Below are 10185 nucleotides of genomic sequence, written 5' to 3' on the forward strand. Positions count from 1 at the left end.
GGAAAAAAAAAAAAAAAGGCTGTTTCTTTCATCCATAATTTATAAATATTTCAATAGCAAGGCTGATTTGTTAATGCTGAGTTTGTGGGGTCTACTTGTACAGACATGGCCTGTGCCATCCTGATTTTTTCCTTCTGCAGCAGAAGATGGGCTCTGCCCCTGTACAACTGCAAAGAGATTAATTTCCAAGCCTCCTTTAGCCTTCATTTTAGACACACAAATAAAGTAATTTAACTTGTTAGATGTTCTATGAAAAATACCAAGATAGACCAACTGTCTTTACTTTCAAAGTTATGAAAACCATTATTAAAAAGATCAATCACCTAACCTCCTTTCTGACATAATGATAAATGTTTCCTGCGAGTGTTATTCTATCTTCTAATTTCAGAAAAATTAATATACCTTTTTTCTGCCTTTTTTTTCTCCCCTTTTTTGCTAGCTCAGGCCTTGTTACAAAGCCATTTTAATTTGCAATCATTCTTCCAGTGCACCTGCAATGATAGAGCTGATAAACACTTTCTTAGATGATAATTTTTAATGACTACCACGATTGCAAAATGAATTTTGGCTTTAGGAAGAATGCCAGAAATGGCAGAAAACTGAGAGACAGAAGAAATAGCATGGGAGGAATGCATTCCATACAATAATTATATTGAGCAGTTTGGTCTAGTGGAAGGTGTTGGGGGTTGGATGTGATGAACTTTAAGGTCCCTTCCAGCTCAAAACATTCTGTGGTTCTGTGATTATCAATTCTTACTGCATTTTATTATTCTGGCGAGTTCCTACTCATACAGCTAAAACACTGCCACGCTCGAATCCATCAAAAATCTCTCAGTTTCTCCTTTTTTCCCAGTGCCTAAAAGCTGAAACATAAGAGTAGGGTTTCTGCAGGCTGCTGCTATCTTGCTGAATCAGGCAATTTGGGGCAAAGCCAATTCCTGTGACTCCTGTGGTCTCGCATGAGGAATTGCTTCTGTTGGAGAAGCGTTGACCATTTAATATACAGTGCTCATGACTCACCATATATTCCCAGAGCACTTGGAGGTATTTCCATGCTGTCTCTGTATTTTTACAACCTAAACATATTCCCCTGGAGATTTATGCAGCTTTACATTCTTTTCTCTCGTACACTTTTCCAGTTTTATGGGGGAGCAGAGAGGGAGCCTAACCAGCGCGGGCAGCTCGCTTAATTTAGCACAGTCCTGTCCTTTCCAGTTCACCCACCTGCAAAATGGGAATAATAATAAGCACTTAAGGGAGAATATTCACGTGTCTAGCTCGAGACCTTTAATGTTCATCTCTCCAGAGGCTCAGCAGAGAGAAACAGCTTCTAATTCAGATGCTGTGAATGGGTGTCTAATGGAGCTTGCTCCTCTTCTGGCAGCCAGGGAGACCAAGTTCTCAGCTCCAGCCCCCCTCCATCAGGCATGGGGTGACACGCCAGAAGCCAGACACCGTGAACATCCTCTTTCATGCCTCATCCTGCAACCTCTTCCACGCTCTTCCCTGGTGGAACGGTGTCTGATTCCCTCAGTGGTTTTCCACATCTGCAAAGTGGAGTGGGTTGTGGGATGAACACCATGCAGAGGGTGAAAAAAGGAGTGTTTCAACAGCACTTTGTGTGTGTTAAGCCCAGTGAAAGCACTGTGCATTATCAATATGGCCAGTCATTAGTATTCATTAGGGCTCAGAGCAAACCACTGAGATTCAAACCTTCCTGTTGTAGTCTCCGGGTTGCAATCGTGTGACATTGAGCAAGTCACTTCTCTTGTCCTCATTTTTCCTTGTCACCAGGACCTCTGCATCATCCCTGAGTGTGATGTGAACCTTAATAAGGCTTGAAAAGGGCTTTGAGAACTCGTGGTGAAGAGGGAAATATTAATGTCAAGCATTGCTGTAGGAGCAGATGAGACGGAGCAAGAGCCTCATCCCAGTCCAAAGGGCTCGGAGTGGTGCCATGGAGCACTTCAATGCCTCATGGATCCTGCCCAGGAATACTGAGAGGCACACTGAGCCAGTTCTGCTCACAGGCAGAGCCAAGAAGCACCACCAGGGAGTTGAGATTTGGAAAACCCATCCCTCTCTTGCTTTTCTTCGGCTTGCACAGGCAAGCTGCCCATTGGTATGCACAAATTGATATTTAGGCTTCTAAACGCCCGCTCCTGGACACAGAAATGCAATTTGGGCCTGTGTTTAGCATGGAAAGGCTGGCACAGAAATCAATCTTTATTTCAGAAAATCTTCTCTTCAGTGTTTAGCCTTGGTGTTGATTATATGAATTAGATCCCTGTTACAAATGAGCCTCATGTCCCAGAAACTAATGTGCTGTGCTCAAGAAGCAAGACTTTCTGCATTTCATCATCATTCTGTTCCTTAATGATTCGGCTTTCCTAGCAATGATGAGAAATGTTTATTTCCCTGGAGTATTTCTGTATGGTGAAATTATGGTGTTATTTGTGGGCAGTGGATGCTGCATTAACCCACCAAGGCTGCACTGCCATCTTTAATCACTCTGTTTGGAGAGCTGGTCACCTTCCTTCACACCTCTGGTTTCCACAACACCCTTTGGCCACTTTTTAATCTATTCAATCCACTTTTATGCTGGAGACTGTGGCTGCCAGCTTCTGCCTGCTTGGAGGCATAGGAGCAAGACAAAGTGACAAAGTGACAGTGAGATAAACGCTACTGAGAGGCCTTAGTCTGCATTTTGAGGACTGCTGTAAATCAGAGTGATGGAGAGAGACAGATTAGTGGTGCCAGCGTAGAGAGGTGAATGTGCCTGCTGGGATCTACATATTCCTGTAAAATGCATCTACTTTTCATTTATAGCCAGTGATAGGAACAAAACATAATGGTGTGGAAAAGAAGGATATGTGACAACAAGGTCAGGCTCTTGTGCAGCTCCTCAGGCTCTGCAGGAGTCATTGATGGAGTTAATGCAGGTTCCTACTGTGCTACAGCACGTTTTCTTATTTCCATCTCCAGTTAGAAGCAGAGCAATGCATTATTCTACGTGGTCATATAAAAGGAATTCTTCATTTCATGTCTTGTAACTTCTGTCACCAGATGTTGGCTGACACTCTCCATCCTGTTGTAAAATCCAGCTGCCTTTCCCAAACTGAAAACCCAAACACCTGTGATGCCTCGTCAGGCCTCTAAAGGGGGGAAATGATGCCTTAAGTTTTCGCTTTCATGTATTTCATGTTCTGTGCTGCCTAGGGGTGTAGTTCTGAGCCTCACATTCTGTATTAGTCAGCTCTCTTCACAAAGCAGGGAGATAAAAGAAATCCTTTTCCTGCTGGAGACTAAAAACAATGGTTACAAGTTTTCAGGCCCAAAAGCACAAACAACAGTTGCTGAAGAGAGAAAACAAGAAGGATGGGACTTCATAACCTGAAGCTGTAATTGGACAATGAAACACCAGTATGCAAATGGCCCAAAATGTAACAGTGTGAGACCTCCTGACTGGTTGTCCATTTTGTGTCCATTTAGTGTCCATTTTGTGTCTATTTTGGGTCCACCTTGGGTGTGTCCCTGCCCAGGCTCTTGCCCGGCCCAAGGTGGATCCTAAAGGCCTTTCAATAAATATCTACTTTATTCTCCAGCTCTGTCCAGGCTCTGTTCCAGGTCAGCCTTCCCAAGGCATCACCTGAGATGAGATGAGATGAGTTACATATCCACATACATATTTGGTGTTTGAGGCAATGACACCGTCAGATAAAGCAAAATCTCAGTGAATTTGACCCCTCCACCACCAAAGGATTGCACAAAGTTACATCAATACAAAGTCAGGCCTGAAATCTGCCATCTGCTGAAGCAGGGAGCCCTAATGTTAAACTCACCATTGGAGCCAGTGCTTGGCTGCTCTGCAGGTACCATCTGTAGTTTTTTACATTGCTGTTTATTCTGTTCAATTGATTCCGTGGTGTGTAAAAATGTCCCCAAACTACGAAAACAAATGAGCAGTGTGACAGGATTCAGCCCAGTAAAGACAATAACTTGGATATTATCAGATTTTTCAGACTTGAAAATCTCAAGGCTTAACCTCACGTAAACCCTTGGTTTTGCAGTTTAAAATCTCTGCTTAGTACTGGAAATTTTGCAGTACCGATTCCCTCCGACTGCACTCCCAGCACACTGGAATTTCCTCTCATGCTGTACTAACACAGAGCTTTTTGCTCAGAATTGATTATTCTCTCTGCTGCAGAACATACAGCCACTGGCACCAGTGGCTCCTGTTGGAGTTTTTTAGGCAAACACAGGTGGAAAAAAAGTCATGCAAAAAAAGCTTTGGTGCTCAGCTCCGTGTGCTCCCAGTCTCAAATTCAGCCCACATATGAACAAAGAAGAATATTTGGGAAATGTAGAGGCATGCAAAAATCACCATGTTTGATGATTTACTCACAGGTGACTTTTTCTTTCATGCAAAGGGATGCAACTTAAAAGAGAACAAAATTCCCTGTGGTTGATTCATTCAGCTTTTGGATGAGAAGATGTAGAATGGCCTAGAATGGCTGTGTAGCCCCATTTTTATTTTTTTCCTCTTCTAGTTCAGAAGAGAAATGTCAGTCTGACCCATCTGCTGGAATCTGAGCAGAGCCCCAGAAGACCCACACACAGCCTGGAAGACAAGTGCCCATATGGTGTCTGCATTCATTCATTGCAGAGCTGCTAGGCAGCAGAAATACCTCAGGGAAGAATTGGGGATGATAAGATATTTTTAATAAACCAGACTGCAGTGATCTATAATGGGAAATAATCACCGAGCCTTTTCCACAAATATCTAAAATTCTGTCTCTCCTACTTTCCCTTCCAGCGCTGGCAGAGGAAAACCAGAAAAGAAAGGTTTCTTGCATTGTAAAACACTCAAAAATTTCCCAGTTATTGGTATTCTACTCTATCAAGGTTACTGTTAATGTTATTAATATTAATTTTCATTTACACCACTGCAAAGCCATTAATGTGATAAGAATGGCATTATCTTTATAGCAATAAGTATTTATTAAAAGCATGTACAGTGAAAATTGGTAATAAGATGAAGCAATGTAAAGTAGAATGCAATTAATCCCTTAGGAAGAATAATAAAGATTTCTGGCTCTTTTTATTCCTCCCAACAACTTCACAGTATTAGAAAAAAAAAAAAGAAAAAAAAGGCAAGATAACAAGGCAGACTTGAAGTCACTTATCAGAATTTGCAAGAGCTCTGAGTGTTTATCCTCAGTGAAAGCTGGAAGGATCCATTTCTGGAAAATTATTGTTGCCTGCCCTTTTAACAAGAAACTGGCTTGCTGGTTTTGTTTAATTAAACTGCTGCTGTCAATTACTGCCAGCAAATAATACAAGTTATTGCCCAGTGAACCTGGGGATGCACTCAGCAGCCACCGGGGTGTTGTGAGCTCCCTCTGCACCCCCTGCACATCTCTTGAGGGTGAGAGGTGATAAAATTCCCCACTTCTGCCCATTTCCCGCTTCCTTCAAGGAAATAAAAATAACCCATCATTGTTGTGGCCCCACTGATTGAAACGTCAGCGCTTCCATCCCAAGATGAAGCATTTGCTTCAGTCCCCGAGGCTTCGTGTTTGCTGAGCCTTTCCTGTTGTCTTGGCAAGGGCTTCCTCCCAGGGGGTGCAGCGGGATGCTCCACTCCAACTCTCCACTCACCCCCTGGCCCTCTGCCCTGGCCACACGGGGCACTCCTCTTTCTCTCCCTCCTGCCACATCCCTCCAGTTCCAATTCCACGATCAAGTTTTATTCTTGCTCCTTTTCTCTTCTCTTTTTTCTGCCAGGAGAAATTGTGGTTGGATTTATGCTCCGCCGTTGACCCCGGCTGCTGGGCTGGCAGCTCCATGAAGGTAGAGCATTCCCAAACTCCAGGAACACAGAGAGCCAGTCCTTCCTCTGTACTCTATGTTCCCTGCAGCTCTGCTGGACACTTCCTCAGGCAACAAGGAATCTCACCACTGGCTGCAGCTGAGGCTGGCAAGTGCTGCTGCAGAAAAAAATGACAATCTATTTTTTCCTTTTCAACTGGTCGCCAGCTGGGCGAAGGCTGCTGGTGCTTTCTGCTTTGGGGAGCTGAAAAGGTGACCTCTGATTAACTTTCTGGGCCAACGACCTCTTACAGTCACTGTGCTGTAGCCAAGGACCACAACTCGGTTATTAACTGCTCCAAAAGTCCTCTCCCTTATCCAAAGGCTCCCCCTTTTCATCCTGGAGCTGGGCCAAAAAAGTGACAGGACAAGTGTTGCCGACATACTATATTGGCCTTAATTGAACTGGATGCAATTCTGACCAAAGTATCTGAATGCCAGGAAGATACAACCAGAAAAGTTCCATCACCAGGTTTGGGGGTTTTCTTTGGAGTTCAATTTTTCCACAGGGAACTCTTTTCAGCAGAGTTGAAGGCATTGTGCTCTTTCCAGTGACCATCCACAAAAAAGATTGTTCCCCCTCAGATCTGAATGTTGGGGGTAATTGACTATGGGGAGGATTTTCCACGCTGTGCATTCAGTATAATCTGTACCTGGAGTCCGAAATTTACTTTCAAGTTGTACAGAGATAAACAAACACCACAAGAGTAGAGTGTAATCTTGACTAGGTTCAGTTTCCCTCCTGTCTGGTTGGCCCAGCACAGTCCACTTATTTTATTTGAGGATAGATTGGAGATACATTCACAAATATCACATATATTCACATTTATAACTCCCCAGCCATGGCAGGGACCTTCCACTGTCCCAGGCTGCTCCAAGCCCCAATGTCCAACCTGGCCTTGGGCACTGCCAGGGATCCAGGGGCAGCCACAGCTGCTCTGGGCACCCTGTGCCAGGGCCTGCCCACCCTCACAGAGAATTTTTTTCCTATGAACAGGGTAAAACAGAGGTGAAAAATCATAGATAAAATGATGCACTCATTGTATGTCCCAGCTGCCTTCACTTTTTCCTTTCTATCTGAATTCTCTTCCCTCAGTGTTACAGCTCTAGCTTTGATCCTTCCCAGCAGAATCAACAGTCTTTTGTGAAATGTTCTTTTCAGTCCAAGTCCTTTCTGTGACAACAACAAAAACAGTACAAAAAGAAGATTTGGATTATGTTTATGTGTGACTAGACTATTGATCTCACAGCGCAGGAAATGAAAAATAAGATGAAATGTGATTTTTAAATCTGACAAGGAGGAGGGGATCAGGATGAAACCAAGCACAAGTCAGTTGGGAGTGTGATTCTTCTGCAAAGAATCCATCTCAGAAAATCAACTTGCAGTGTTTGTATAAACAAATTCTGTTTCTTGTACTCACTAGGGACCAGGTTTTCTCCGGGGAATATTTTCAGCATTTTTAACTCACCTTACTCCCATTACCTACACATTATGGAGACAGCGAGTGCACTCTGGCTTGCAAGAGAACATTCCTGTCTTGAACACCTCCATTCCTCCCCTTCCTTCACCAAAACCCAGCTTTGACCCCCCTTGTTTGACCAAGGACTTTCCTCCGGGGATGGTGGAGGACCCACAGCAGGTCCTTCTCTGAACTTCACTGTTTCTTTGGTGGAGAAATCCCACTCACTCCTGTCACAAGGTCCTTGTATCCCACCCCCAGCTGCTCAAGCTGCTCCTCATTTCCACCAGGACTTGGCTCTCCACGGCAATCATGAGGCAGATTGGTCTGAAGGGACACATCTGACAGTGAACTGGGAATTCGCTTCTTCCTTCTTCTACTGTAAAGCATTCTTCCATGCCCAGCCTGCCCTAGAGAATCTAATTAGTGGCCTAATTACCAGCCCCATACTATGCCCTGGCTGACCTTTGCTGGCTCGTGTTCTCAGCCTGCCTTTCCCTTGTCAATATAATTTTGGGCCTCAGGTCTGCGGGGTCTGTGCCGCTTCCTCTGCGCACCACGGCGTCACCGCGCTCCACTCGGGGCTTATTTTTATTCCCCTACTCCAGCAAAACTGAACCGTGAAAGCGCTGTAAATTTTCAGCCTCGAGAGGCTCTTCATTAAGCAACAAATAACTCTCTGCACCTACTTGATATTGCCCTCCTGTTGGCTGTTTGTCACACGGCGCTTCCCCTCTGCTCAGCCGGCTGTGGCCGTTCCACTCAGCTGACAGAGCTGCTGCTGGCCAAAAGAATGCACATTACAGCCGGTTTGCTGAGCCTCTGGCTTCAACATAGAAGCAACAGCATCATTTTTATCCTTAATTTGGCTGAAAAGGCTGGTGCTGTCTCGCTGTCCTTATCACATATCGGTGTTTCACTGGATCCTGGTGCTGTCCCACACAAACGGCTTTTCGCTGCTCCAACCCCACCGCTGCTGCTAATGGTGCTTCCACACAAAGGGGTGCTGTCCAAAATAATGAGCTGCATTTAGTGGCTCGATGCTCTGTCCCTGACACTGCCCCACCAGGGTGCCTCTGCAGCCCAGCTGCCCCCAAGTCCTGGGAAAAACCTGGGCTCCCACCCCTCTGCAGATCCAGCCTTGCCCTGGGGTTAAGTGGTGTCTCAGCTCCCTGATAGGTGCGTGGGTAATTTTCAAGCCACAGTGCATCTAAAAGCCAAGCACCACCCTGGGAAGGATGTCATAAAACAAATGCTCCTTTCCTGCTGAAATGCATTATTAAAGCCTCCACCCCATAAATCCCAAGTAGATAACACTCTCCGTGGCACCTTGTAAAATAAGCAATTTTCTGCTGCCGAGGAAACAAATCCTTTTCCTCACTCCTATCTAAACTCCACCAACATGGTGACAGACACAACACTGCATCTGAGTTGGGTTTTGACAGCCTCATACATTTCTAGCTCTGTCAGCAAGAATAAATGTTTGAGGCTTTCCACTTTAAAGAGCTCTGGAGCAAAATGGACTTTCTGGGACTGGCTTCACCCTTTGTGTCTGCCAGCCATAAAGCTTCCCACCATTTCCAGCACTGCTTCATTGCAGGGCTGAGGTAGAACTGAAGTGCTGAGATCAAATCTGCACTTCAGAGAGGAAGTCAGGCTGGGAGTAGAAAGACAGACATGGTATATTCCTAAATACTGGGGTTTTTTCACCCCAAAACACATCAGGATGAAGCTCACTGTGTCTCACACCCTCTGGGTGCTGCTGGGGCAGAAACAGAGAACATCTGAGGCTGTATCCAACAGTTCTTGCTAAGACAGATATGGAGCAGCACTCGGACCAGACTGGATTTACAACAGCAGTGTTTAAGCTGACAAATGAATTTGGACTTCAGTTTCTCATTTCCTGACGAATCTGTCAATGTTTCATTTCACTAAGATGTTACCTTCAGTTTTTCTTAGGGTTTGTTTGGGGTTTTTCAACCCTAAAACCACAATACTGCTAACTCAGTGATTATTGCACCAGCAAATGTTAACATTTTATTCCAGTTTAGAATGAGAAGAGAAAAAGGGATTCCAGTATTCACCTACAAAATCAAACTGCTGTTTTCTAAATAGCTTTAAGCAGCCAGCAAGGACACTGTCCCATTTTCATCCATTATGAACCATGCAGGTGTACAGGTTTATTTCTTGTATGAAAGGTCTATGGGATCACTCATTTCAGAAGCTTATGTAATGTATTATGTTCATTTCTAGAGCAATCTGGGCAGTTAATTTAGTAGTCCATTGTTATTTTTCTGCTCTTTGGTGCACAGAGTGTATCTCCTGTGTATTGAGCAGCTCCAGCAGAGTGTTCAATATCAACAGACCTTACCAAGGTCCATATGTGGCCACAGATTTTAAATACTGACTTTTCCTTTTTCTTTTATTCTTTTAAAGTTGAAACTAAATGCAATAAATTTTTATCTACATTATCATATATACAGGGATCAGCCTGAAGCCAAACTAAATTTTCTTCATATTATGAGTGAAAAAATGGCTCATTCTCCAGCTCAGCACAGATCACTCAGCATAAATCCCTTGTGTTAAAACCTTTGCTCCTCATTACCAATACAGAATTCCCATTAAAAAGGAAAAATACTTTTCTTTTCCTCCTCATCCTCACAGTTCACTCAAGATGCCTTGAAAACACAGTCACTCAATCCTACCATGAAAAGCAATTAAAATTCCTTCATAGGGAAACCATCTTTGGGTTGGGTTTGTTTTGGTTTTGGGGTTGGTTGTTTTTTGTTGGGTTTTTTTTTTCAGCCTGCTATTATAAATAATAGCAAGGGAAAATAAAGTTTTTAATTTGTGC

The sequence above is a fragment of the Hirundo rustica genome, chromosome 8, assembly GCF_015227805.2.
Source record: "Hirundo rustica isolate bHirRus1 chromosome 8, bHirRus1.pri.v3, whole genome shotgun sequence".
NCBI lineage: Eukaryota > Metazoa > Chordata > Aves > Passeriformes > Hirundinidae > Hirundo > Hirundo rustica.